The sequence below is a fragment of the Oncorhynchus keta genome, chromosome 22 (assembly GCF_023373465.1).
Source record: "Oncorhynchus keta strain PuntledgeMale-10-30-2019 chromosome 22, Oket_V2, whole genome shotgun sequence".
NCBI classification, from domain to species: domain Eukaryota; kingdom Metazoa; phylum Chordata; class Actinopteri; order Salmoniformes; family Salmonidae; genus Oncorhynchus; species Oncorhynchus keta.
In genome coordinates this window covers 5,666,192-5,688,543 of record NC_068442.1, presented here as the reverse complement: position 1 = coordinate 5,688,543, position 22,352 = coordinate 5,666,192, and the positions used below count along the sequence as shown (strand labels likewise).

Here is a 22,352-nt window from a genome sequence, read left to right as displayed (position 1 = left end):
AGCACCCTGCATCCTACTGCTAGTTTACCAATGAAACCAGATGTGGCTGGAAGTGGTTCAAAACAATAATTTAGAGTTTGTCAAAAAATGTTTTCGCAAAGGTAGAAACTGTTACAAAGGATGAGATCGTATTACGACATGCTCCTGTCTGAGCGCGCGAAGCGTCACTATAGTCCACACGCCGCCTTCAGTTTATTCGCAGTCGAAGGGAGGAGAGCTAGATAATACGCAGCAGTGTATTGTAGTGGTGCTAGTGTAGCAGACTATTTGGGTTTCAGACCTTGTATAATTCTCGAATTCCTCCTGAGGGATAGAGAATATTTGGACACTGGGAACACGGCGGCGCACCAAGCCTACGGCAGCAATGAATTCACGCGGTTTCCGGTTCTTCGTCGCTATCTCTGAGCTGAAGAAGACTGTAACAGTATGTATAACGTTAGTAGCTAACTAGAGCAGTAGACTGTTTTCATACCTGGGTTTGCAGAAAAGTAAAGCATGACAACGTCCTCCGCGGGGTAAAACTACGACTGGCTATATTATGTTATGAGGTGAGTAACCTCTACATGTTTACTATAGCCTACAGTAATTGCTGCATTATTTTCCCGGATTTAGCCATATGTTCCCACGTTGTGGATCCTAACTGTATAGCCTAATTCATTCTAAGAAATAATGCAATAAGATACCTTGATCCAATTGTCTACACACAATGTACACACAAATAGAGCTACAAACTTGGTTTACTTCATATCCCTGGTTTGTCCTTTCATAGAAAAACTTAAACTACTGTAAATTCAACTTCAACATGAATTCAAATGTCATTGTACATTTCAACGTTTGTGAATACATACTAGCCTACTGTATACTTCTACTATGCCGTTTCATTAGAAGAAGCAACCTGTAACAATGTTACATCAAAGTACTGCCTTGACAGATGTCAGGTAAACTGTTTTGAGAAACTATGAGAGGAAATTACAGAGAGCACAATGGTAACTGAAAAACAAAAATATATTCATCATTGTAGTAAGCATAATAGTTCATAAACTGTCATAGGTTTTCCTAATCTTGTAGAACAGCTCCTGTCCTGGGGTGAGCATGACAGCTCCATGAGTCCACAACCTGGTCTCAGTGCATTTTGTATTATTCTGGTCGTAAATCCAAGACAATCCATTTAGTACGATACGCTATATATACAAAAGTATGTGGACATGCCTTCAAATGAGGGGATTTGGCTTTTTCAGCCACACCCGTTGCTGACAGGTGTATAAAATTGAGCACACAGCCATGCAATCTCCATAGACAAACATTGGCAGTAGAATGGCCTTACTGAAGAGCTCAGGGACTTTCAATGTGGCATTGTCATAGGATACCACCTTTCCAACAAGTCAGTTTGTCAAATTTCTGCCCTGCTGTTGTTGTGAAGAGGAAACCTATATGAGCAACAACGGCTCAACCTCGAAATGGTAGGCCACACGAGCTCACAGAACAAGAGCCGATTATCTCGGTTGTAACTCTCACTACTGAGTTCCAAACTGCCACTGGAAGCAACATCAACACAATAACTGTTCATCGAGAGATTAATGAAATGAGTTTCCATGGCTGAGCAGCTGCACACAAGCCTAAGATCACCAAGCACAATGTCACCATCTGGCAGTCCTACGGACAATTCAGGGTTTGACGGATGCCAGGAGAATGCTACCTGCCCCAATGCATAGTGCCACCTGTAAAGTTTGGTGGAGGAGGAGTAAGGGTCTGGGGCTGTTTTTCATGGTTCGGACAAGGCCCTTAGTTCCAGTGAAGGGAAATCTTAAAGCTACAGCATGCAATGACATAGATGATTCTGTGCTTCCAACTTTGTGGCAACAGATTGGGGAAGGCCCTTTCCTGTTTCAGCATGACAATGCCCCTGTGCACAAAGCGAGGTCCATTCAGAAATGGTTTGTCGAGATCGGTGTGGAAGAACTTGACTGGCCTGCACAGAGCCCTGACCTCAACTCCATCGAACACCCTTCGGATGAATTGGAACACCGACTGCGAGCCAGGCCTAATTGCCCAACATCAGTGCGTGACCTCACTAATGCTCTTGTTCCTGACTGGAAGCCAGTCCCCGCAGCAATGTTCCAACATCTAGCGGAAAGCCTTTCTAGAAGAGTGGAGGCTGTTATAGCAGCAAAGGGGGGACAAACTCCATATTAATACCCATGATTTTTTAAATGAGATGTCTAATGAGCAGGTGTCCATATATTTTTGGTCATGTATGGTATGTATTAATTTGTGGATGTCCATCATCCATTTCGTATTATATGTTACGAATTGGCAAAGTGTATGATATGTTATGAATTCTAGTTAGGTGGCTAACGTTAGCTAGCTGTCTAACGTTAGTTAGGCTAGGGGTTTGGGTTAGGGGTTGTGGTTAAGTTTAGGAGTTAGGTTAAAGGGTTAAGGTCAGGGTTAGGGTTAGGAGAAGTGTTAGCTAAAAAGGTTACGGTCAGGGTTAGGGAAGGGTTAGTTAAAAGGGTTAAGTAACCGTCTGTCTTATGTAACCATACCAAATGTAACATATCATACCAATTCGAGTTTCCCAAATTAACGTTTACTATGTTACCTCTAGTCTATGAGACCAGGCTGGGCTTCAGGGCCTGTGGCCAAACAGCTACTCATTACAGCTCTGGTTTCTGTTGGCTGGAGAATGCATGGGCTCATTATTAGGGGTCACTGTGAGTAGTGTATCATGATAAAACGTTGTTACTTAGACATACTGTAAGGTAAATGAAATACTTGTTTTATTCTTTATATATTACAGAAATCAATAAGAGATCATTGAAAACATTCAATACAGCAGTAGTACACGTTTTCTAGAAAAGTTGTCTCTTAGTGCTGTCTCCTAGCCTGTGATTGATTATTAAGCTCCCACATAAACTGTTCAGTTAGGTGTAGCGTCAGGCAATGATGAACATGATGCCTCATCACAATTTCAATCAACAGAGCTTCTCACATTTCATGTCAAATCAAAGCTATTCACAGAAATGTTGCAACACATTTCATATTAAAATATATAGTTAATTTAACACTAAAAGTTGCAGTTTCTCCTCTTTTTATATTAGCATATTTTATGAAGACATTTGTGTTTCCAAACAAAAATAAAGACTGACATTTTGTTCTACATATTCTAATTGTTGACTGTCCTAGTGTCCACAGACATTAGCCAGCTTGTGAGTAATCAAAGCAGCCATCTAGCTGAACTGGGTGGAGCACCAGTTATCAAGTATCTTTCCGTGAAAGATTAGACAAATGCCATAAATAATTGTCCAGAGAAGTTTCGTAATAATGTATCTTTCCAATGGCATGGCACTGTGATTATCTCAGGGGGATAAGGTCAGTGGGGCCAATTAATATCTAATCAGCCTTGCTTGCAGTGTTTGTGTGGACACCATCAAGCTTACTGTGACAGTAAGGATGTGAGACTGTGAGGCATAATCAATGGCAACTGAAGACTGTCTGTGACCGTGAAAGTGTGTTTCTGGTTGCACCTCTTGTTTCTGTGTAGCCAGCAACTGCTGCAAGTGTCCCAAATGGCATCATTTCCCTATATAGTGCACTGCTTCTATTCAAAGGTAGTGCAGCATATAGGGAATATGGTTTCATTTGGTCACACAGTCTGTGTAAAGAGGCCTTAGAGCCAGCTGATGACAGACTGACTGTATGAAAGAATGGACTGTGTCTGTGTGGACTCTGCCATGTTAAGGGGGATAGCTACATTAAGTGAAGAACCGATGCCAAGATGAGCAGCAGAAAGCAAGTCTACATCCCAAATGGCACCATATTCATTATTTAGTGTGCTTCTTTTGACCAGAACTCTCAAACGTAGTGCACTTTATATAGGGTTTAGGGTGCCATTTGGGATCGCAGCCGAAGACTCGTAGTACTTGAGGCATGGATCCAGCTCCCATCTTGGTGGGATCAGAGATGCTGCTCTGATGGTGCTGGGTGGCTGTCAAATGCTTAGCTAGTTCACTGAGCATCATGCTGATGCAGAGCTTGAATTTCATGTTTGTAAAAGAGGGAGGAATCTAAAAAGAAACGGCTGTATGTAGGCCCCCCTTCGTATTGCCGCCCATGATTTTGTCTGTCTCGCTTCCAGTGTTTACTCAAGATTTGAGATTTGAGTCTTGAGTGGCGGTGTGGCTAAGCTTCCCAAAGCTGTATCCCTAGATGCAAGATTTTGAATAGACCCCCCCCACACACACACACTTTTTCATCAAATCGACTTTTCATTAAGGTAGCAATTTTATTCCAATGTATATTTACTGCTGCACATTGCATTTTCTTTGAAAGATTATCCTTTTGAATGAAACTTTCAATTGAAGACCTTATTTTCAAACTTGCTGGCCTCGTGTTCTACCACAAGGTGTGACAAGGTGAGTCAACTGGCATTTCTTTTGTTCCCATAAAACGGATGGAAGTAATTTTCTGGGAGATGCTATATTGTTGGAGACATCCCATAAAGGGTGCAAGTGTTTATGGCCTCATAAAGATCCTTTTTTTCTGCTGTTTGACATCAAAAGGGTGTTTGTTGATATCGTCTGACAGGCAATTAACAGTGTGCTAGTCCAAGACATTCCAATAGGGAGAATGATAATTAGATGTCCGTTTTGTTATCCACTGTAAATGTGACAGGAGGGCTCATAGTTGTCAAACTGCTGGCACTGGGGAATTAGGACGAAGTCTGCGAGGGAATTGAGAGGCACGTGGATCTGTTCTTCTGATCTTCTTTACTTTTCATCAGGCAGTCTGAGATTCTGAATATATTTTCAATAAAACAAAAATTGCTGTCCAACATCATTGGTATGCTCAATGGATCATTTTACATCGCGAAAAGTTGACTTTTGACCACTTTCACCCACAATTCCCTAGTTTTAAAGTTCTCATCATGTCCTCCAGAGATCTTGCACATCCTGTGGCTCATGCTTATGGTAAAGACCGCTGTAGTTTATTCAGTCTTATTTTTATGACTGCATAATTCTGTCACAAGAGAATTTAGCTCGAGTGAGAAAAGTAATCTGCATCAGCTGGAGCTGTGCACTAGATGGTGAAGAATATTTGGAAAATATCAGGAGTTGAGATAGTAAAATGGTGGCCAAATGTTCTCATTATTTTCTGTTAAAAATGAGTCTCTATCACCATAGACGTGTCTTGTTGAACACGGGAGGCATTGCTGCATTTCTGCATTGATCTGAGTGCTATTGTCATGAGGGAAAGTTGTTCTGAAGCTTGTGCTCTTTTACCATCGTTATAATGTAATGTGCTGTGAGTCACGGATGTGTTGTTATTTGTTCTACTGGCATCGTTGATGGCGTAGAGTGGTACTGTAAGGAGAGAAGCTTGTTAAAAAAATATGGAGTGTGGAGGGAGAAATGAGAGGCAAGTCAATGAGTGGCAGGGAGGGCAGAAACAGTTAGTGACACTTTGGTGAAGAGTTGGGCTGTGAGATAGGGAGGGGATTGCGAGAGAAAGAGAGATAGCACGGCTACCGATTGCCATTGTTTACAGCAGTTTTTTGAGACAACCTAGATACCACATAACGTTCTGAGAACCAAATATTTCGTAGATCTTGGTGAGTGTGTGTGGTTGTCCTATGGTTATTTTGTATACAGCCTTCCCACAACCTTCTGGAAATGGTGCAGGATAGTTGGTTTGGCTTTGGAACATTCTCAGCACATTTAAAGAACATGACAAAATAACGCTATTTTATTGGTATTTCATTACTTTAAAATAACATTTCCTTAAGGTTTCAACATGGTTACATTTAATATTTTTTTTGGTAATGTTCTAGGAACGTTCTCCAACTGGTTTGACATTGGGAATGTTCTCAAATAGTTAAGAAACAACATTCTTTTGTAGGAATTTCAGTACTTCAGCATAACGTTTCCTACAGGTTTCCTCATTGTTCTATTTAATGTAATGTTCTTATCATTATGAAAATGTTCCATAACAACCACAAGAAAACATTAGTAATGTTCAAAGAACTTTTTAAGAAAGAATGTTAAAAAAAACATACATTCTGTTCTCAGCGTCAACAAAACTCTATCTTGTTAAGTGTGTTCAGGTGTGTTGGCCACGCTCACTAATTGGCCACACCTGATCTTAATGAGTGCATGCTTCCTTTGAAATGGGGTCTGTTTGAATAGACTAAACTGAACAGCTTTGCATGAGTTTAAAAAAAAACATGGCAAGTTAGCTCCATCCTGGTGGTGCAGTGGATTAATTCCATGGATAGACAACAGAAGATCATAGATTCAAATCTCTCTGTTGCCGGGCCAAAATAAAAAGAATACATGTGTTTGCATGACTAATGCCTAAGCAAAGTAATTGCCATGTGTCCTATTTGTGCTTGGAGTTCAAAACAGTTAATCCAAAGTTATTGATACGTCCAGTGAACGTTTGAAGGGAGTTATCCAAAAACCTCCAAATAACCTTAACATTTCATTGAAAACATTCACACACTTTTGAAAAATTTCTCAGAAAGTGATTTAATTACCTTCAAATAATCTAGCATTTTGGTTCTCAGAACTTTAATAAAACCTCCCAGTACAACTTTCAGGGGACCATAGTAAAAGGTTCTCAGAACCCCCCTGCAACCTAAAAATGAACGTTCCCAGAATAAATAAATAAAACATTCAATTTTACTGGTCAGGAAACTTATGGCTTCCTTCCCAGAACCAATGAGAAACCTAAAAAATAAGATACCACAACTTCCAAGGAACCAAATGTGCTAGCTGGGAATGATTTTATCTTGTGTGAGTCTTGGAGATCATTTAAACTGGTGGCAGCATGCAGTACAGAGCATCTCCCTCATGCTTCTCAGACAGACACAGACAGAAGAACAAGCAGAGAAAGATACTTCTTAAACATACAGCAGTACAACAGGCAGGTGAGTGTAGCTGCCTGTAGCTGGGCTATTTCAGGGTTTGCTATGTAAAGCTAGAGTATAATATTTGCTCTCTCTGCTGCTAGCAACTTCGGATGATCACAATCTCTCTTTTCAGCATGCTGTTTTGTGTTGTTGTTAGAGGTAGACCTAGAGGCAAATCTCATGGTCTTTCTATGCCACTCTCTGTGCATCTTTCTCTCTATCTCTCACTGTCACTCTCCCTTCTGCCTCTCTCGGTCTCATTCTTGCTGTCACTGTCTGTCATTTTTGTACCTGCCTCTCTCTTCCTCCATCTCTCCCATCGCTGCACTCATCCTTGACAGTGAGTTGTCTCGCCTCGTGTACTCAGGATGTGTGGTCTGGTTGAATTAACCAATTTCAAGTGTGTGGGGGAGTCAGTCAGGACCGCTGAATGTGGTTCGCCTGCCGTGTGGTGTGTGCTGTACAGTATGCTACATGTGTTGTATTTCTCCAACTTTTGCAGTGTATTGCCACACAGCACTTCATTTCAAGGCTTTCTAACAGTAACTACCTACCCCGCCACATTGGCAGCCAACAAAGCTATGTCTCATTCTAACCATTTAGGGCTGGGCTGTATCCAGATTTTCATACTTTCATACTGTTTCTATACCATACAGGGGTATACGGTATTACCCAATGTGCACACAAGGGGCACTACTACCCCCCCGCAATATTTAAATGTAAAAATAAATAAATAAATTAATATCATACAGTTTGTATTTTCAAATACCCCTGTATACGATATAGACAGCCCAAGAATATATTCGACACGCTGTTAAGCAGGGTTGGGGTCAATTCGTATTTTCTTAATTCAATTCAAAACAATGAATTAGAATGGAACTAGAATTGGCCACACCCGACAGGAAGCAGCATTTGATTTGAATGAAACATGAAAGTCTCATTCATTTGACACATTTTTTTTAATCAAAAGGATATGACACTTAATGCAAAGAATTCAAATATTAGTTTGATTATAACTCGTAGATTTCAGTTTTTTTCTTTGTCATGAGATTAGATTGTTTCCTTCCATACTGCAGTGTTTGATCTAATGCATTCTAGGAAATGTATTCTGATATTTAAACATGACGGGAATTATGAATTATTATAGACAACCCACAAGATGATATTAGAATATTTCCAGACCACTGTAAATATTTGTAATTTTTTTTGGAGCATGAGTTTTATTAAATTTCACTGAATTTCTACTTTCTTCCTTTCATTCAAATTCAATTCAAATTCTGCTGACTGTGGGGTGTGGCCAATTCAAATTGAATTCAAATTTGAGAAATTAATTCAAATTAAAGAGCAATTTGTTCAATTCAGAATTGACCCTGCTGTTAAATTTTTTTAAGGAGAAGGTGCATGTCACTCCAAAACCACATGCACAGCTATAGCCTCATGTACAAAATTGCAGCTGCGGGGGGCACACAGTGCCATAGTCTCCTATTGTGACTCATACATAACATTCTGGTGTGCTCAAGGCGTCAGTCTACACCCACTGGGCACACGAGTCAATTCAATGTCTATTTCATTTCGGTTCAACATAATTCAATTTAAATGACTTGGAAACAACGTTGATTCAACCAGTGTGTGCCCAGTGGGCAGTTGGGAGTGGAGCTGTCAAGATTACTCATAATTAAACAATGAATGCACTGTTGGCGTGTTTTAATGGCTGGAATGAATGATGTTTTCCTTAGCATTATTGCATACTATTGTCTGTCTGCTCATTGTGAGGAACTACCATGCCTGCAAGGGCTGGAAATTGCCAGGGACCTCACGATATGATATTATCACGATACGAAGGTACCAATATGATATGTATTGCTATTCTCACAATTCTATATGTATTAGGGCTTAGGGCTGTCCCTGACAAAAAAAATGAAAATGTGTGTGTTTTAATCAAATCAACTATATGCACTGAGCTTGTCTGATGCTTTAAGCAAACTGTTTGATCAATTGATTAAGACACTGGAGGGAGTCCGATCGCAATTGATTTGATTGTGCCGGGCCTGGCTCAGACTTGCTGCACTGTGTTTAAAAGAAAAAACAGCGAGTGACTGTTGTCTCTCCTCCCTTCTGCAGCGCCCACCATAGAACATCAACAGTGTGGATCGCACTGTCTGTGTTGCTGAAGCTGCAACATAATTACAGGCATTTTTGACTGAAAAGTTATGTTCCCGAAATCCCTTATTTGTATAGGAAAAGCATTCCCTATTCTTTCAACCCTTGCTCTGTTTGTGAAAAATGTACAGTATTGTTCACGTGCATGCAATGCATAGGACCTGACCTGTAGCATAGCATATCATAATCACAACAATAAATTGGTTATAACAAACTTTGAACACTGTAACACCTGACAGCAAAATGGATGCAGAGGATGTGACAAATAAATTAGAAATGGGGGAATGTTTTGTGGTTGCTCAGCGTGTAACGGGGAATTCAGATGTGTCAAATAAATCTGACCGTGGAAAATACTGGAAATCAAGATAAATAAGGTAAGGAGAAAGCACTGTGTGCATATTATGTGCGCCAAACAGGTGCTATTCGATAACAATATCATTTTTCTGAATGTTTGGAACAATGTAAACAACGCTAAATAAAAAATAAAAAATACCAGAGATGTGTAAAGTCTTTAATACAGCACAGCAAAGATTAAAAACGGCATAATTTGTTTATTCAATGTGGTTGCGTGAGGCTTGGTGCTCACGGAATCAGCAGGTTATTACACAAACACTCAAAAACAGGCAACAGAACCAGGATCTGTCTTATTTCTGTAGAGATATATGGTTTATTTATCAATCCAGGCACATTTAACAGTTAGGCTATTGATTATACAGTAGACATAAATAAGTTGGTTTTCTCTCTCCTCACTTTTCTTAGACAATTAAGGCAAGGGCTGTTTTCTCTTCTAACTCCGCCGCATCGTTCTCAACACCAATATGCGGGTTAACTTTGCTATTATGCACATAGCAGCATGGTCTAGGAAATGGCGCCAGTTCGACAGCGTGTTCGACAGTTCGACAGCGAAACACAGATGTGTTTCGGAACCGCGGACAGCAACCACTTTCCAACACGGGAGAAAGCGCATTTGTTCTAAAATAATAGAACTTTTATTTGTGTTGCACCATTGTTCTTATATAATATAACCATATACAATTTCAGTAGCACATCTTGGACTGTGCCATCCCCACGACCCCCACAATGGATCAGTCCATTCAGACAGGCTCGAATCAGACAGGTGTTTTGTACACCATGAATTGTTAATTAAAAAATGTTTTTTTTTGCTACTGCTCGACTAAAGAAATCTTGGTCGACCATCAGCCTATCGAGCAAACAATTGACCAGCCTTAATGGTGATTAGATACTGCAAATTTGATGTTCCAAACATCTGTTCGGTGCTAATGCAGAACGCCATAGGATGTTTTTGTGTTGGTTAAGGGCAGTCAGGTCTGGAGAGAACCAAGGGCTATATCTGTTCCTGGTTCTACATTTCTTGAATGGGGCATGCTTATTAAAGATGGTGAGGAAGGCATTTAAATACAAAAAAACAGGCATCCTCTTCTGATGGGATGAAGTCAATATCCTTCCAGGTCGATTAGAAAGGCCTGCCCACTGAAGTGTTTCAGCAAGTTTTTTTTAGAGAGTTGGATTTTTAAAAGTAGAAGTTCAAATTGTTTGGGTACAGCGACCTGGATAGTAGGACAGAAGTCTGCAGGCTATATCTGCAGTAGGCCCCTTTGGCCGTTCTATCTTGTCTGAAAATGTTGTAGTTAGGGATGGAGATTCCAATAAAGGTTAAATAAATAACAAATTATATAAGAAGAAAAATACCAGAGTTTTGGCGCAGGTACAGCAGACTAGCGCTACCTAACGCTAACTAGCAAAAAAAATGGTTGCGTTAGTTTGGACAAACCTACTCATTCAAGGGTTTTTCTTTATTTTTACTATTTTCTACATTGTAGACAAATAGTGAAGACATCAAAACTATGAAAAAACATATGGACTCAATTTTCTTTTAAACAAATCAAAATATTTTAGATTCTTCAAAGTAGCCACCCTTTGCCTTGATGACAGCTTTGCACACTCTTGGCATTCTCTCAACCAGCTTCACCTGGAATGCTTTTCCAACAGTCTTTAATGAGTTCCCACATATGCTGAGCACTTGTTGGCTGCTTTTCCTTCACTCTGCGGTCCAACTCATCCCAAACCATCTCAATTGGGTTGAGATCGGATGATTGTGGAGGCCAGGTCGTTTGATGTATGTTTGGGTCATTGTCCTTTTGAAAATCAAATGAGAGCCCAATTAAGCGCAAACCAGATGGGATGGCTTATCACTGCAGAATTCTGCGCAAGTCATGCTGCTTAAGTGTGCCTTGAATTCTAAGTAAATCACAGACAGTTTCACCAGCAAAGCACACCCACACCATCACACCTCCTCCTCCATGCTTCACGGTGGGAACCATGACATGCAGAGATCACCCGTTCACCTACTCTGTGTAGCACAACGACACGGCGGTTGGAATCAAACCTCTTAAATTTGGACTCATCAGACCAAAAATACAGATTTCAACCAGCTTAATGTCCAATGCTCGTGCAAGTCTTTTCTTTATATTGGTGTCCTTTAGTAGTGGTTTCTTTGCAGCAATTCGACCATGAAAGCCTGATTCACGCAGTCTCCTCTGAACAGTTGATGTTGAGATTTGTCTGTTACTTGAACTCTGAAACATTTATTTGGGCTGTAATCTGAGGTGAATGGACTTATCCTCTGCAGCAGAGGTAACTCTGGGTCTTCCTTTCCTGTGGCTGTCCTCATGAGAGCAAGTTTCATCATAGCGCTTGATGGTTTTTGCGACTGCACTTGAAGAAACTTTCAAAGTTCTTGAAATTATCCGGATTAACTGACCTTTATGTCTTAAAGTAATGATGGACTGTCTTTTTTATTTTTGCTTATTTGAGCTGTTCTTGCCATAATATGGACATGGTATTTTACCAAATAGGGTTATCTTCTGTATCCCACCCCTACCTTGTCACAACACCACTGATTGGCTCCAACACTAAGAAGGAAAGAAATTCCACAAATTCCACTTAACAAGGCACACCTGTTAATTGAAATGCATTCCAGGTGACTATGTCATGAAGCTGGTTGAGAGAATGCCACGAGTGTGCAAAGCTGTCAACAAGGCAGAGGTTGGCTACTTTGAAATATCTTATATCAAATATATATTGATTTGTTGAACACTTTTCTTTTGGTTACTACATGATTCCAAATGTGGTATTTCTTCACAATTATTATAATTATTATTATAGAAAATAGTAAAATAAAGAAAAACTCTTGAATGAGTAGGTGTGTCCAAACTTTTGACTGGTGTGTGTGTGTTTTGTATGTGTATGCTAAGAAGTGTAATGGCTCAAAATGGGACTAAGTGAAGCGTATGGGTGTCTGCCAAGGACTGGATGAACAGCTGATCTGCTTGGAGGTGCAGGAGATTTATGACCCCCCAGAACAAAGCGGTGTCTGCCGTGGAACTATAAACCATAAATCACACAGAACTGGGTCAGACCGGGTCAGCAGCTCCTCTCATCTGTGTGGGTGGCTTGTACCTGTGTGTGTGTTTTAAGTGTTTTTAATGCTTTCCACTGAAAATTGATCTCCCTGTCTCTGATGTTTTGTTGACATACACTACCGTTCAAAAGTTTGGGGTTACTTAGAAATGTCCTTGTTTTTGAAATAAATATTTTTTTTGTCCATTAAAATAACAATAATAACAACATAAAATTGATCAGAAATGCAGTGTAGACATTGTCAATGTTGTAAATTACTATTTTAGCTGGAAACGGCAGATTTTTTATTGGGATAGGTGTACAGAGGCCTGTTATCAACAACCATAACTCCTGTTTTCCAATGGCACATTGTGTTGTGTTAGCTAATCCAAGTTTATAATTTTAAAAGGCTAATTGATCATTAAAAAACAATTTTGCAATTATGTTAGCACAGCTGAGAACTGTTGTTCTGATTAAAGAAGCAATTAAACTGGCCTTTAGACTAGTTGAGCATCAGTATTTGTGGGTTCGATTACAGGCTCAAAATGCCCAGAAACTTGTCAGCCAATTCGTTTTCTGAGAAATGAAGGCTATTCCATGCAAGAAATTGCCAAGAAACTGAAGATCTCGTACAACGCTGTGTACTACCATCCTCTACTGATGGGATGAAGTCAATATCCTTTCAGGTCGATTAGAAAGGCCTGCTACTACATTTCACATAACAGCGCAAACTGGCTCTTATCAGAATAGAAACAGGAGTGGGAGGCCCCGGTGCACAACTGAGCAAGAGGTGTCTAGTTTCAGAAACCGACGCCTCACAAGTCCTCAACTGGCAGCTTCATTAAATAGTACCCGCAAAACACCAGTTTCAACGTCAACAGTGGAGGCGACTGCAGGATGCTGGAACACAGGAGTGATTGTTGCTGATAATGGGCCTCTGTACACTCATGTAGATATTCCATAAAAAATCTGCCGTTTTCAGGTACAGTAGTCATTTACAACATTAACAATGTCTACACTGTATTTCTGAACAATTTCATGTTATTTTAAATGTCCAAAAATGTGGTTTTCTTTCAAAAACAAGGACATTTTTCAGTGACGCCACACTTTTGAATGGTAGTGTAGATTCATGTGGTTTCTCGAGTGGCTTCTGTATTTTCCAGGGGAAGATTTGAGCTTTTGTGTGTATTACGGACGTATACGATGCTGTGTTCCATGTGGATCACAGTGGTTCATGTTCCTTTAATTAATATTGTAACCTTGCTTTCCTGAAGTCTTTGCTGTCTATATGTATTCTGTGTAATAATTGCAAAATGTTTAGGTGTCAATCAAAGCTGATTATTTATTATCTTGTTCTAAATGTCACTGGCTTTTTTTATTACCTCAAACTATTTTCTGCTAATTCTATTATTAACCTTCATTCATCCAGCCTTTTATCGAGGCTTTCCACTGACATGAAGCATGTCTTTTGATATAGACTGTAATATCTTAATGGCAAATGATGTTTTAGGTTTAGTGTAAGGTTGTAATTGAACTAGCAAAGTATTTGCCTGTCTGTGTCTTTCAATGCTATGGTGGTTGGTTTAATACGGTCAATACGTCTGCTGTGCGTATGGGGATCAAGGCTAAAGGTGAAACGTGGATTTATGCAAAGATAGTGAGGTCGATCATGCCATTGACATGCTTTCATTTTACTTTAATATACAGAACTAAAAAAATCTAAATCCCTTATTGACTTGTTATACAACATTTCAGAGACACACACATGTCAAGGCAAAGTAGCCTAAAATGGGTATCCAGGGCAATTCATTTCTAGAGTTGGTGTAATTTCAGGAACCTATTTCAGTAAGTAATTAAAAAAAAGCTGGAATGAATATAGAGATAAATAATCTGTGTCAGGAATAGGAAGTGGGTAGAGAAAAAGATGGATCTTAATTTAGTTTGTAGTGTTGCTCAAAGAGGCATTGAGTCGCTGCTGGAAATCAAACAATTGCAAATGCCTACCTGTGTTTAGGAATGGAACTTATATTGTCAAAAAATGGATCTCCAAATTCGAGCACATGTGAGATGGCGCAATCGAGCAAAATTAAACATCTTTGAGCAAGCAAACACTGAGTCGAGAGCACAGAGGATTGGTCCCGCGAGCAGAGGATGAGTGCTGCATGAGCACAGACCAGTCGAGAGATCAGAGGATGTGTTCCGCGAGCAGACAAGCCAAACTTGAGAGCTTGCAGGCGTGACTTTGGGCGAGCAGAACATTATTGTTGCAGATCAAAAAGAAAATATCTGAATCCAAAAATATTGAGCCGTAAGCAAAGAAACATGGTTCAAGCATGTAAAAATTATTTAAAGCATTGTTCACCGAAACAAATCACATGGCTTTGTCCAGTTTTCTCTCTCTCAAGTCTTTGCACCTTCGGGTTTCAATTATTAATTGTTTTGATTGGATTTCAGGTTGGTGTGGTTGGGCTTAGAGGCAGGTGTTTTTCTAGAAACCTTAGATTGGATTAGAAACCTTAGAACGAACAAGTACTTTCCCTTGGCCAGTCCAGTGTTGTGTGATTGGTCTGCATGACGTCTTCTTTGGTGCATGACGTCAAACAGATGTGCTTCAGAGCCGTCGGTTTAGCTAGCTACATACTCTCATTGGCTAGCTAGCATTCTGTTTTGTAAGATATGTTTGTATATTGTGTTAGATTTGTTGTTTTATAAAAGTAAATAAACATGTTCAGCCAACTAGCCGGCTTGAACAGTAAGCACCAAACGACTTGGGAAAACCAGCTTCAACTTGATTTATAAGCAAAGTAATTGGAAAATAAGTTAAATATCTACTAATCCTCTAGTGGACTCTACTTGCTGAAGTTAGCTAGATAGCTAATTACTTGTTTGCCAGCAAAGTTTGTCTGTATGACGAAAAGCAAACAGTCAGCTCTAGCTAGGTAACACAATTTTCTTAACTTTTCCACAAACTGTATGTTATGTGTTTGCTTGATATGAGGGAGTTAAACCTCAATGCATTAAACACTAGGTCCTGGACATCATTTCATATAGCTGAATATAATTACTCCATTGTTGGGAATAACATGTGGGTACACATAATTTACAGAAAGTGCAGGAAATTAAATGAAGGCAGGATCCAATATTTGCGGTATTTATTCCTCCCAAGGGCACTCACAGCATATGGGGATTTTGAATTATATAGAGACATGAAGGGGAAAACCTGCTACATCAATACAAAACATAACCAGTGCCAAATAATATAATGTATACTGAAATGTATCTGATTAACCAGCTAAACGCAGGTTAACATGTCATCATGGTACACACATAATTCAAAGGAGGACTGAGGACAAAGCAACATCATGCATTCACCAAACATTTAACAGAGGAAAACATATTTGTTTTATCGTAATTATCTGATTGGGAACTACCATTGTCTATCAAATTACATTTGGCATTGGACGTTTTATTGAGTACAGGCAGTAATACAGGAATCAAATCGCATAGGAAGTCTCATCGGATCAGATGTTAGCCAATAAAAAATAAAATCTGTGGAAAGAGCACAAGTAGAACAAAGATAGAAGTGCAACCAGATAACAAATGTATCATTCAACATAAGATTCCACCTAAAACAATGACACTGTACTGCTTGCCTGATGGTAGGAGGGCAAACAGGAATTTAAAGCTGGGCACATGCTCCACCTCAATGCCATCAATGAGAACTGGGGAGTGGCTGCAGCTTTTAGACTTCCTGTAATCCACAACGAGCTGCTTGGTTTTCTTTGCATTGAGGACCAGGTTGTTGTCGGTGCACCATGCAGCCAGGTGCTTGACCTCCTCTGTAGGCTGACTCGTCATTGTCACTGATCAGGCCTACCATGTGGTATTGTTGCCTGCGAACTTAACGATCGTGTTGGAACCGTGTACAGGAACGCAGTCGTAAGTGAAGAGGGAGTACAGGAGGGTGCTCAGCACACAGCCCTGTGGCACACCGGTGTTCAGGTTCAGGGTTGAGGAGGTGAGGTTGTCTAACCTGACAGACTGGGGTCTGTTGGATAGGAAGTCCAAAGTCCAGTTACAGAGAGAGGGGCTGATCCCTAGATCATGGAGTTTGGTGACCAGCTTAGAGGGAATGACCGTATTGAATGCTGAGCTAAAGTCTATGAACAGCATTCTCACATAGGTGTTGGTTTTGTCCAGGTGGGTCAGGGCAGAGTGTAAAGCTGTGGAGATGACGTCCTCTGTAGACCTGTTCGGTCGGTAGGCAAACTGGTGTGGATCCAGTGTTGGAGAGAGGCAGGACTTAAGGTAGGCCAAAAGCAGTCTTTCGTGGGGGTGAGTGCAACAGATCGGAAGTCATTCAGGCTTGATGCGGTTGACTGCTGGCGCAATGGTTAGGCATTAGGGTTATCAGTGTGGTTAAGGTTAGGTTTAAAATCAGGTTTAAAATTGTATGATTTTATGATTTTGTGGCTCTGCCAGCTAGTGACCACTTTGCACAGCTGGCTCTAAGACATAAGTAATCTCCATAAATGCCAACCTGCATCTGTGGAGGGGGTCTTCACTACGTTCTGGCTGTTTTCCAGACAGCAGTAACACTGGAACGTGTCCCAGGCACTGTTGGTGTCAAGGTCACCTCACTCAGAACCTGTGAAGTTCTCCTAGTTCTGGCAGTGGGGTATCAGCCCAATCTATAGAGAGGACAGAAAGATAAAGAAGATGGAATTTGATTTTGTATGAGTCGATGAGTGTGTATGGGATCTGGACATCTCTGAGTAAAGAGTAGAGGGGCAAGCTCAGTCTAGTCCATCCCTGCCTTGAAACACTGGTCTATAGAGCACCACATATCTGAGGAGACGAGAGAGAGAGGGATGTCACAGAACATTGCACTAAATCACACACAGCGAAAGTGTGTGCAAAAAACCCATGAGCATAACATGCACGGACTCAAAGTAGACTCATATACACAAAACGGATATCCTGAACTACACCAGGGTCACGTTAGCTTTCAAAAGTATGCATTTTAAAAACGTAGAAACTCACAAAAATCTGTGTTTTAATACACTGAACAAAAATATAAACGCAACATGTAAAGTGTTGGTCCCATGTTTCATGAGCTGAAAAAAAAGATCACAGACATTTTCCATACGCGCAAAAAGCTAATTCTCAAAAATGTTTTTGCGTTTGCATTCCTGTTAGTGAGCGTTTTTTCTTTACCAAGCTAATCCATCCACCTGACAAGTGTAGCATATCAAGACACTGATTAAACATCATTACACAAGTTCACCTTGTGCTGGGGACAATAAAAGGCCACTCTAAAATCTGCAGTAGGCATGCTACAGGAATGTCCACCAGATAATTGAATGTTAATTTCTCAACCAAATGTTGTTTTAGAGAATTTGTCAGTATGTACAACCGGCCTAACAACCACAGACCATGTGTATGGTGTGTGGGTGAGCGGTTTGCTGATGTCAACGTTGTGAACAGAGTGCCCCATGGTGGCGGTGGGGTTATGTTATAGGTAGGCATGAGCTATGAACAATGAACACAAATGCACTTTATCTATGGCAATTTGAATGCACAAAGATACCGGAATGAGATCCTGAGGCCCGTTGTCGTGCCTTATCATTCGGAAACATAAGGTGATGGCAGCAGATGAATGGCACGACAACGGGCTTCGGGATCTCATTCCGGTATCTCTGTGCATTCAAATTGCCATATATAAAGTGCCCCATGTCACAAGGATTGGTTCACAATTCCTGAAAGTTGAAAGTGTCCCAGTTCTTCCATTTGCCTGCTTACTCACTAGACATGTCACCCATTGAGCATGTTTGAGATGCTCTGGATTGACATATACGACAGCGTGGTCCAGTTCGCGCCAATATACAGCCACGTCGCACAACCATCAAAGAGGAGTGGGACAACATTCCACAAGCCTCAATCAACAGCCAAATCAACTCTGTGCGAAGGTGATGTGTCACACTGCATTAGGCAAACGGTGGTCACACCAGATACTGACTGGTTTTCTGATCCCCACCCTACCTTTTTTTTAAGGTATCATATCTGTATTCACAGTAATGTGAAATCCATAGATAGGGCCTAATTAATTAATTTAATTTGACTGATTTCCTTATATCAACTGTAAGTTAATACAATCTTTGAAATTGTTGCATGTTGGTTTATATTTTTAGTCAGTATAGCTAAAACACTCTGTTCCAAGCAGCAGCGCTAGCTCAAGTGAAACCGTGGAAGAAAGAAAGTAGACAGGTCAAAATATCGTCAATTTCATGAAACACTTCAGTTTCACCTCAAATAATAGCATGAAACCAGCTCATTTACAACCGCACCTCAATACCAAGCATCTTTCTTGTGTGGGTAATACATCAGAATTTTTCTATTGAAAGCTGTCAGAATTTAAGGGAAGTAATGAGAAAATAAAGAAAGTGACACAGTCAACCAAATCATTGGATGCTTCATTTGCTGTGTTGCTACTTGCTGCTAAGTCAAAAAGCCATTCACAAAGAAGGTTAACCCTGACATTGACTTTATCTTGTCCAGGCAGACCTCTGTATCACTGACTGTTTGTTAGGCTCTGTGATAGGACTGTGTATCAGCAACTACTGCTTCACTCCGATGTCAGTTGGCTATCCAGAGGGAAAACACTACAAAGGTGTTTTGAGCTGTGTGCCGAAGTAAGGGATTTTCTGTCTGAGCACTCACACTCCTTGTGGATGTGTTCGAGGACACAGACTGTGAAGCCTGCCTTGCCTTTCTTGCTGATGTGTTCAGCAAACTGCACAACCAGAATCTAACTCTGCAAGGTAAAGACACACATTCTAAACATGTATGACAAAGTGTGTGGATTCATGAAGAAGATCAAACTCTGGGGGAGGAAATGTGAAGCTGGGGATATAAGTTGTTTCCTGCAGCAGCACCTACCTTTCTACAGCTGATGTTGTAAGAGCTCCTATGGTGAAAATAGTAAGCTCACATTTATCCGAACTCAACAGTGAGTTACAACTCCTACTTCCATGGCATTGAAAATAAGTCTTCCAAACTTGACTAGGTATATATTTTTTATCCACGATTGACAGTACCAACAACAACACACAGAAGAGTTAGTGCAAAAAGGGTCAATGCAGGGTAGCTTGGTCGGTTAACTAACTATTTAGCATTCTTGGAGGTAGATGCTGTTCAGGGTCCTGTTGGTTCCAGACTTGGTGCATGGGTGCCGCTTGCCATGCGGTAGCAGAGAGAACAGTCTGACTTGGGTGGTTGGAGTCTTTAACAATTTTTAGGGCCTCCTCTGATACCGCCTGCTATAGAGGTCCTGGATGGCAGGGAGTTCGGCCCCAGTGATGTACTGTCACAGTTCTGGTGTGATGTGGAGAAGGAATATCCTAATTTGGGGTTTACATGCACTGAATGAACTGCTGCCCTTTGGATCTTCATACCTCATAACATTTTCATTCATGACCCTAATCAAGACCAAGCACAGGAACAGACTCGACATTGAGAAAAGCCTGATCACTGCTGTTGCCAAACTTCTCCCAAGACTGACAGAGCTTATGAGTGAGAGAGCGAGTTAAGTTTCTCATTGATTGGTGAGTTATAATGTTTCATAAATATGGGTTACATGTATTGGGCAGTGGTGTAAAGTACTTAAGTAAAAATACTTTAAAGTACTACTTGAGTAGTTTTTTTGGGTATCTGTACTTTACTATTGATATTTTTGACAACTTTTTAAGTTTTATTCCACTACATTCATAAAGAAAATAATGTACTTTTTACTCCATTAATTTTCCCTGACACCCAAAAGTACTCGTTTCACTTTGAATGCTTAACAGGACAGGAAAATGGTCCAATTCATGCACTTATCAAGAGAACATCCCTGCCCATCCCTACTGCCTCTGACTTGGCAGACTCACAAAACACAAATGCTTCATTTGTAAATTATATCTGTGTTGGAGAGTGCCCCTAACTATCCGTAAAAAAACAAAAACATTTTGCCATCTGGTTTGCCTAATATAAGGAATTTGAAATGATTTGTACTTTTACTTTTGATACTATATATTTGAAATTACATTTACTTTTGATACTAAAGTATATTTAAAATGAAATACTTTTAGACGTTCTAACTCAAGTAGTATTTTACTGGGTGACTTTCACTTTTACTTGTGTCATTTTCTGTTAATGTATCTTGACTTTCTATGACAATTGGGTACTGTATGTGCATGAAATGTAATCTTTGTTTTTGTATAATTTGTCTTGACTCTTGAAGAAGTGAACAAATCCTATAAAAAAAGATTCAACTGATGTTAAGAGTACACAAGTATTATTATAGTAGTACATTATAATTATTAACAGTTCAATGACAGACATAAACAAATAATATTGATATTAAACCTAATTTTGTCCAATTTACACCTAATCTAGGAATCACATACTTCAGGCAGGCCAAAGTGTTTTAGAGGTACAGTACCCACTGGTATAGATGTCTGGCTATTGGGCCTATGTTATGAGGCCCTGTTGGTTGCTTGCTTGCTTCAATGCATTGCGGATTTGTCCATCTGTACATATTACTTTGGAAAACATCTATGAATTGTGACTATAGCATCATTCTTACTTTTGCACATCAAGCCACCCTATTCATCTTTTATTTTCACACGTCTTTATAGAAAAACATGTTTGTGCTCTCGTGTGTTGAAAAAGGCTCCATAATTCATAGTTTCTTTCAATACTCTAAAAGCAAAAACCCCAGTGAGAGTGAAAAAGGAACAATGACCTTTAACGTTTACACTGTATGAAAAGAGTGTGTACTGAATGGTTAGCTAGCTACTGAATCCAGAGCAGCCTTATTCCCCTGGCTGCCTTATGTGGTTGTTTACATGAGGATTATGTACACTTCAGAGTCACTAAGTAGCTGTATGCTGGGTACTTAGTGGTGGCTACCGCATTCAAAATGGCCTTATCAAGTCCCTATAGGGTCAGTTATTTTATTAGTGGTTTACCGGTATATTCTTGGCGTGTGCCATGGTGTTAGTTATATCCTGTTTGTAGGTCGCTCTGCTCAAGACTCTGTCTCCCGCCCGTGTCATTCTGAGGGAAGCATAAAAGAGCTTTGCATTTCTCGTGTCGATGCCAGCAATTCATTATTGCTAAGCAGCTGTTCCAAGTAAAATGACTGCTATTAAAGCTATAATCAGCTGTTGAAACAATAACAAAGTGTACTTACTGCCCCTGTTTTGTGTGTGGATGCTTTGTTTGTTTTCATTTACTTTGTTTACAAACATTGGAGTAAAACAAGCTTTTATTTTGGGTTCTGATGGGATACGACAGTTGAACTGAGCTCATGAGGCATTTATTTACAAGTTATATTCTTCAAGAATCAATGGGTACATATCATTAATTTATAAGTCCAAAGATTGATGTAGCAACTGCAGATTGCCACGTTAAATTAATTATTTTTTTATAATGCACATCATGTTGTTGTTTATGGTTACTTTTACTGCTTTCTGAATGAGAATGGCAGTAAAAATGTACTGTACATGCTTCAACATATGTCTACTAATTACCGCCTAAGGTTAGCGGATTCATTGTTTCTCAGATGAGTCGTGTCTAAAAGGGATGTCTACTCTCTTTGTCTCTGACTGAATTCTGCGGGAGATACATTTTCCTTTTGTCACAGTCAGACACTAATATGATCATATTCCACATAAAGTGCCTTCAGAAAGTATTCATACCCCATTACTTATTCTACATTTTGTTGTCAAAGTGGGATTAAAATGGATGTAATTTTACTTTTTTGTCAACAATATACACAAAATACTCTGTAATATAATAGTGGAAGAAAATGTCTAAC

The 22,352-nt window shown here is 39.9% G+C and overlaps 1 protein-coding gene across 3 annotated transcripts in view; it reads left to right on the top strand.

Moving 5' to 3' along the window:
• The first annotated feature begins 213 nt into the window (after nucleotides 1-213).
• The window catches only part of LOC118400960 (alpha-1,3-mannosyl-glycoprotein 4-beta-N-acetylglucosaminyltransferase C-like), a 196,645-nt gene continuing 174,506 nt past the window's right edge, over nucleotides 214-22,352 (top strand). For 2 of the 3 annotated variants that reach the window (XR_008075293.1, XM_035798019.2), the window contains exon 1: nucleotides 214-548. The gene's annotated coding sequence lies outside the window, so the exon portion shown is untranslated. The remainder of the gene's footprint in view (nucleotides 549-22,352) is intronic. The other variant, XM_035798020.2, reaches the window with a different exon arrangement.